The sequence below is a fragment of the Saccopteryx leptura genome, chromosome 2, assembly GCF_036850995.1.
Source record: "Saccopteryx leptura isolate mSacLep1 chromosome 2, mSacLep1_pri_phased_curated, whole genome shotgun sequence".
NCBI classification, from domain to species: domain Eukaryota; kingdom Metazoa; phylum Chordata; class Mammalia; order Chiroptera; family Emballonuridae; genus Saccopteryx; species Saccopteryx leptura.
Window position 1 is genome coordinate 179672902 of NC_089504.1, and position 8350 is coordinate 179681251.

Genomic DNA, 8350 nt, shown 5'->3' on the forward strand with positions numbered 1-8350 from the left:
TAAAACTAAGCCTTAGGCTGTAACGACCCTGCCTGCTTACAGCCTGTCCCCCACACCCAATTCAAACTATAAGTGAGCAAACATATATATCATTATTTACAAACTTACTTGATTAATATTCCATGTATGGCCAGTAGCTGTGGCCACCATCACAGTGCCTGGCCTATGCAGGTTCCCATTTGATTTGGACAAACAGTAATGAAATGATGGAGCCAAGAACTGGTGGGCCATTATTTTTAATCCTAGCTCGCACCCAGCGGGCGAGAAATACACACAGTGGGAAAACACTTCCTTTTCCATTCAGGGCTCCTAAAGCCACTGACTCATCTGAGTATTCCTAGAATCCAAGGTTTCTACCTCACCAGCCTTATTCACCTCTGTTCCCCATCTTCTTCTCTCTGCACAAATTCTACACAAACTGGCTTCTTCTTCTGCACTCTGCCATCTTGGCTGCCTCTCTGCTGCAATGCTAATTTCAGGAACCAACAGAGAGCAAGCCCCCAGTCTGCCCCCTGTTATAGTGTAGAAATCAAAACCTTTAAGCCAATATACAAATAAGGAAGTCTCTGATACAAGTCACTTATCTGAGACATAAATGGGATTTCTCATAAGAATGCACCACCCTACATCAAGCAATAGTCAAGGGTGTGAGGAAAAGCTTAGTTTTGAGAAGACCTTAATATCAGAAGGGAGGGAAAGGCTTAGTACAAGGGTCAGGAACCTATGGCTTGAGAGCCAGATGTGGCTCTTTTGATGGCTGCATCTGGCTCGCAGACAAATATTTTTTTTTTTATAAATAAATTTTTATTTTAATGGAGTGACATCAATAAATCAGGGTACATATATTCAAAGAAAACATGTCCAGGTTATCTTGTCATTCAATTCTGTTGCATACCCATCACCCAAAGTCAGATTGTCCTCTGTCACCTTCTATCTAGTTTTCTTTGTGCCCTTCCCCCACCCCCTCCCCTTCTCCCTCCTTCCCTCCCCTGTAACCACCACACTCTTGTCCATGTCTCTTAGTCTCATTTTTATGTCCCACCAATGTATGGAATCCTGCAGTTCTTGTTTTTTTCTGATTTACTTATTTCACTCCGTATAATGTTATCAAGATCCCACCATTTTGTTGTAAGTGATCCGATGTCATCATTTCTTATGGCTGAATAGTATACCGTGGTGTATATGTGCCACATCTTCTTTATCCAGTCTTCTATTTTTTTTTTTACAGTGATTAAAGCCTTTGAGCAAACTCTTGGCCAATACAGCAAAAATCCATAAAAGAGTAGTGTCCTTATCTTGTTCACCAAGTCCAAGTTGGCCCCAACACCATGCCAAATCCCTGAAAAATGCAACCCAACCCCAGTTCAGTCTGTTAAGAGCTGTCACAAGTAGCAGGAGTCAAGGAAAAGTCTACATCCAGGAAAAGTCCGCATGGCACTGGAATTGTTGTCACAATTCTATACTTTGCAGCTCACGTCCAAGTCCCAATGACCACTGCTTCTACTGGTAATGATTCAGGTAGACTGGAAAAACCATCTGTAGCATGTGTGGAGATGGAGCTTCTGTTCTCCTCTGCCTGGAGAGATGAGACCAGGTTGCTTTTCCCTGGAGCTCTGCGACTGTGGCTTGGTAAAGAGAACCTTGGGATACACTAAGCTGGGTGGCAAAGGTAGATTCATAATAAAAGTTGGCAAAAGGGGGAAAGAGAGCTCTAAATTAGGAGTAGGTCCCAGCCTGAAATATGAGTGGGGCATTGAGGTAGGAGGAATAAAGGAAACACTATATATTAAACAAAGCAGCAGAAAATAGGACTATCAACATCCACAACAGAGATTTTTGAGGGAAGAATTAAACACCTGACTATTCAGGGAAGACATAGTTAAGTGGCCCTTGTGCAAATGAGATCAGTTTACCTGCTTCTTGGAAGAAATACCCTAGGCTCGTCCACAGTGTCATAGGTGGGGCCAACGGCCCTGGGCACCTTCAGCCTTCAGTGGCAAACCCCAGCATTCTGGGCAAGGTTAGGTCATAGGTGGCTGGAGCAGGGCTGGAAGAGACTGAACCCTCCCTTAGAGGAGCGAGGGAGAAGCCTACCTTCCAGTGTCCTTGTTTTCTCACAGCAGAGGCATGTAAGTCTGGCAGGCTTTAGCTCAATGACCTTCCTTTTCACTATTGAAGCAGGACCCAGATGGCATTCTATGAGACCCCTTTGGGGCATTGGAGCCTTTAAGGGCATATCCTAAAAGCTGGTAGTTCCCCTGATCTCTATTGGGCTTTTTCTGCCTCTTGATATCTTAAAGGCCATGCTCAGAAGATCTCGCTGAGGGGTTTGAAGATCCCCATCCGCCTATATAAATCTTTTCCATATATCTGGAGCTATTTGGAAAAAGACAAAACAGTGTTATTAGCTGGATCAAATAAAGAAGGTAGTAGTTTGCAGGAGAAAAAAATTTGGCGTCTCTTGTTCATCAGCATTCAAAAGAAATTAAAAAAAATTTTAAGTAAAAAGCATGATATGGTAGACCCATAGGCACTCCAGAATATGACTCCCCCCTTTTAAATTTTTTTTAAATTGACCTTAAAATATTTGCTGGGTACACTTTAATAATACCTTGACTTTAAGGGTTGTAAGAATGACAAAATACAGTAAATGCTTTTGCTCCATATGCAGGAGCATTGTCAGTTTAACCAGTTTAGGAAATCCAATAATAGAACAATGCATACAGACAATGAGCTATAACATGCTTAGCAACCTCTCCTGTTCTGACAGATGTACTATAAATCCAGAATATGTATCCACTGTAATGTGGACATAGGACTGTTTGCCAAATGAAGGTATATGAGTAACATTCATTTGCCAAAGTTGTCCTGGTATGGGTCCTTGAGGGTTAACTTCAAATGAAGGGGCAGATTGTAATATAGGACCCCTTGGATAGGATTTCCTAATCTGCCGTGCTGTTTCCCGAGAAAGTTGAAACTGTTTACACAGGGCTGCAGCGTTCTGGTGATGAATAGTATGAGACTGAATTGCTTGATCTGTTATGGTTGCTCCAAATAATTTTCTTTTGGGTAGCTTGATCAACAAGGGCATTCCTAGGCCCTGGCTGGTTTGCTCAGTGGTAGAGCATCGGCCTGGTGTGCAGAAGTCCTGGGTTCGATTCCCGACCAGGGCACACAGGAGAAGCGCTCATCTGCTTCTCCACCCCTCCTCCTCTCCCTCCCCTGTGTCTCTCTCCTCCCCTCCTGCAGCCAAGGCTCCATTGGAGCAAAGTTGGCCTAGGCGCTGAGGATGGCTCTGCGGCCTCTGCGTCAGGCACCAGAATGGCTCTGGTTGCAAGAGAGCAACACCCCAGATGGGCAGAGCATCCCCCTCTGGTAGGCGTGCCGGGTGATCTTGGTAGGGCGCATGCGTAGAGTCTGTCTGACTGCCTCCCCGTTTCCAACTTCAGAAAAATACACAAAAAAGGGCATTCCCTTGTGCTAAAGCTCCAGGGAGTATGGGGTAAGCTCGAGTATGTCCTATAAAACATGGAGCTCTATGTTGACATACAAGTCTTTGAAGAAGGAGGAACTGTTGAAATAGTTCATCAGCATTTGTCCCTAAGACAGCAGTCTTTATAGTGGAAACACCATAAGTAAATATTTGCTGTCTGTATATAGATTAAAGGGGGAATATGGCAAATGCTGAAAAGCCATGATAATGGCATATAATTCTAGACTTTGAGCTGATTTTAAGTTGACAGTTTCAGTATAAAGTTGTCCATTGATTTGCAAGAGTGATTTGCCATTTAGTGGAAGTTTCCCAGAGCAATTGTTGTTGATCCTTTGAAAAAAGGAACAACAATAATTTTGAGGCTCAAAATCTATAAGCTGCAAGGGTCACCTATGCCCCTTGATAATCCAGGAGGCAACAAGATCAAAATATGAAAGTGTATTCCATGGGATATTAGATGGTTCAATGTGCCCAAGCTGTGGCTGCTCTTGTACCAATTGAGCAGCTGCCCAAAGTTTCTCCTGAGAAAGGGGCCATTGGTCTACTCATACAGGATTATCTGATTTCCAAGTAATTGGGTCTGCACAATGCGTTACTGAGGTAGCAGGAGCTACCAAGGCCCCTATGCTAAATTTTGATATCCTAATCCACACCTTCTAGTATTGGGTGCCATTTCTATGGGGGTGAGAATTCCTCGCTGTTCTTTCCCTAGTCCCTTGGTGGGCAAAAATCCCCAATCAAGCATCTGAGTACTGACTAAACCATTAGGGCTGACAAGCAATGCTCTCGTATTTTTCAAAACATCTCTACCCCACAAATTAACTGACCATCCAGGGAGCACATGAGGCTTTAAAAAATCCAGAATGACCTTCTTAATCTTACCAATGTAGAAAACTAGAACTTTGTTGAGGGTATTTACTCTGCCCTATACCTTGTAATTCTGTGGCTGCTGCATGAGTGGGCCAGGAAGGAGGCCAATGTAGCTTAGCAATAACAGATACATCAGCTCCAGTATCTAAAAGTCCTTTAAATTTATGCTCATGTATTGTTAGTTCCATTTCAGGGCGTTCCTGACCTATTTTTTTAAAATCCAATTGGCAAAATCAGAGGAGCCAAATTACCAATTTGCTTGGGGCCCCTTTTGCAGGATGTGGCCTGAGAAGCAGAATTAGCATCCTTATACTATTCTTCTAACTGCCTGAATTAGCTGTGAGACACTTTTTTTTTTTTTTGATTAATTTTGATGGGGTGACATTGATAAAATTGTCTTCTGTCACCTTCTAACTGGTTTTCTTTGTGCCCCTCCCCTCCCCAAACTCCTCCATCTCCTCCCCCCCCACCCTGTAACCTCTACACTGTTGTCCATGTCTCTGAGTCTCATGTTTATGTCCCACCTATGTATGGAATCATATAGTTCTTAGTTTTTTCTGATTTACTTATTTCGCTCAGTATAATGTTATCAAGGTCCATCCATGTTGTAAAAGATCTGATGTCATCATTTCTTATGGCTGAGTAGTATTCCATAGTATATATATACCAATGCTTTTTAATCCACTCGTCTTCTGATGGACACTTGGGCTGTTTCCAGATCTTTGCTATTGTGAACAATGCTGCCATAAACATGGGGGTGCATTTCCTCTTTTGGAACAGTGCTATGGTGTTCTTGGGGTATATTCCTAAAAGTGGTATAGCTGGGTAAAAAGGCAGTTCAATTTTTAATTTCTCGAGGAATCTCCATACTATTTTCCACAGTGGCTGCACCAGTCTGCATTCCCACCAGCAGTGCAGGAGGGTTCCCTTTTCTCCACATCCTCACCAGTACTTATTCTGTGTTGTTTTATTGATGAGCGCCATTCTGACTGGTGTGAGGTGATATCTCATTGTGGTTTTAATTTGCATTTCTCTAATCATTAGTGATGTTGAACATTTTTTCATATGCCTATTGGCCATCTGTGTGTCCTCTTTGGAGAAGTGTCTATTCATTTCTTTCACTCATTTTTGATTGGATTGTTTGTCTTCCTGGTATTGAGTTTTACAAGTTCTTTATAAATTTTGGTTATTAACCCCTTATCAGACGCAATGTCAAATATATTCTCCTATTGTGTAGTTTGTCTTTTTATTGTGTTCTTATTGTCTTTAGCTGTGCAGAAGCTTTTTAGTTTGATAAAGTCCCATTTGTTTATCCTGTCTTTTATTTCACTTGTCTGTGGAGACAAATCAGCAAATATATTGCTGCGAGAGATGTCAGAGAGCTTACTGCCTATTTTCTTCTAAGATGCTTATGGTTTTACGGCTTACATTTAAGTCTTTTATCCATTTTGAGTTTATTTTTGTGAGTGGTGTAAGTTGGTGGTCTAGTTTCATTTTTTTGCAGGTAGCTGTCCAATTTTCCTAACACCATTTGTTGAAGAGGCTGTCTTTACTCCAATGTATGCTCTTACCTCCTTTGTCAAATATCATTTGTCCATAAAAGTGTGGGTTTATTTCTGGGTTCTCAGCTCTGTTCCATTGATCTATATGCTTGTTCTTATGCCAGTACCAGGCTGTTTTGAGTGCAAAGGCCTTATAATATAACTTGATATCCAGAAGTGTGATACCTCCTGCTTTATTCTTCCTTTTCAAGATTGCTGAGGCTATTCGTGTTCTCTTTTGGTTCCATATAAATTTTTGGAATATGTGTTCTATATCTTTGAAGTAAGTCATTGGTATTTTAATCGGTATTGCATTGAATTTATAAATTGCTTTGGGTAATATAGACATTTTAATGATGTTTATTCTTCCTAACCATGAGCACGGAATATGCCTCCACTTGTTTGTATCTTCCCTGAATTCTTTTATCAATGTTTTATAATTTTCCGAGTACAAGTCTTTAATCTCCCTAGTTAAATTTATTCCTAGGTACTTTATTTTTTTGGTTGCAATGGTAAAGGAGACTGATTCTTTAATTCCTCTTTCTGACAGATCATTGTTGGTGTATAAAAATACCTCTGATTTCGGAGTATTGATTTTATATCCTGCCACCTTGCTGAATTCATTTATCAGGTCTAGTAGTTTTTTGACTGAGACTTTAGGGTTTTCTATATACAATATCATATCATCTGCAAATAATGATAGTTTTACTTCTTCTTTTCCCATTTGGATGCCTTTTATTTTTTTTTCTTGTCTGATTGCTGTGGCTAGGACTTCCAGAACTATGTTGAATAAGAGTGGTGAAAGGGGGCACCCCTGCCTTGTTCCTGATCTTAAGGGGATTGCTTTTAATTTTTGCCCATTGAGTATGATATTGGCTGTTGGTTTGTCATAGATGGCCTTTATCATGTTGAGGTATGTTCCCTGTATTCTGACTTTGCTGAGAGTTTTGATCATGAATGGGTGCTGGATTTTATCAAATGCTTTTTCTGCATCTATTGAAATTATCATGTGGTTTTTCTCCTTCCTTTTGTTTATGTGGTGAATCACATTGATTGCTTTGCGAATATTGTACCAGCCTTGCCTCCCAAGAATAAATCCCACTTGATCATGGTGTATGATTTCTTTCATATATTGCTGGATCCGGTTTGCTAATATTTTGTTGAGGAATTTTGCATCTAAATTCATCAGGGATATTGCCTATAATTTTCTTTTTTTGTGTTGCTTTGTCTGGTTTTAGAATCAGAATTATGCTCGCCTCATAAAAGGATCTTGGAAGTCTTCCTTCCTCTTGAATTTTTTGAAATAGCTTGAGAAGGATAGGAGTTAGTTCTTCTTTGAATATTTGGTAGAATTCACTTGTGAAGCCATCAGGCCCAGGAGTTTTCTTTTTGGGGAGTTTTTTGATAACCGTTTCAATCTCATTTGTTGTAATTGGTCTGTTTAGGTTTTCTGATTCTTCCAGATTAATTTTTGGAAGATTATATGTTTTAAGGAATTTGTCCATTTCATCTAGGTTGTCTAGTTTTTTGATGTACAGTTTGATGTACAGTTCTTCATAGTATTTTCTTACAATATTTTGTATTTCTGTTGTGTCAGTTGTTATTTCTCCACTCTCATTTCTACTTTTATTTATTTGAGTCCTCTCTCTCTCTCTTTTTTTTTTTTTTTTTTTGGTGATTCTTGTTAAAGGTTTATCGATCTTGTTTACCTTTTCAAAGAACCAGCTCCTGGTTTCATTGATCCTCTGTATTGTTTCTTTAGCCTCTATGTCATTTATTTCTGCTCTGATCTTTATTATTCCCTTCCTTCTACTAGCTCTTGGCTTTACTTGCTGTTCTTTTTCTAGTTCTTTTAGATGTGGGGTCAAGTTGTTTATTTGAGCTTTTTCTAGCTTCTTGAGGTATGCGTCTAATACTATAAACTTCCCTCTCAGGACTACTTTTGCTGTGTCCCATAAATTTTTTTTTTAATTTTTATTCATTTTTAGAGAGGAGAGAGAGAGGGAGAGAGAGACACAAAGAGAGAGAAGGGGCCTGACCTGTGGTGGCGCAGTGGATAAAGCATCGACCTGGAATGCTGAGGTCGCCGGTTTGAAACCCTGGGCTTGCCTGGTCAAGGCACATATGGGAGTTGAAGCTTCCTGCTCCTCTCTTCTCTCTCTCTCTCTCTCTCTCTCTCTCTCTCTCTCCTCTCTAAAATGAATAAATAAAGTCTTTAAAAAGATAAAAAGAAGAAACTCATTTAAAAAAAAAAAGAGAGAGAGAAGGGGGGAGGAGTTGGAAGCATTAACTCCCATATGTGCCTTGACCAGGCAAGCCCAGGGTTTCGAACTGGTGACCTCGGCATTTCCAGGTCGACACTTTATCCACTGCGCCACCACAGGTCAGGCCTGTGTCCCATAAATTTTGAGTTGATGTATGCTCATTATTGTTTGTTTCTAGGAAT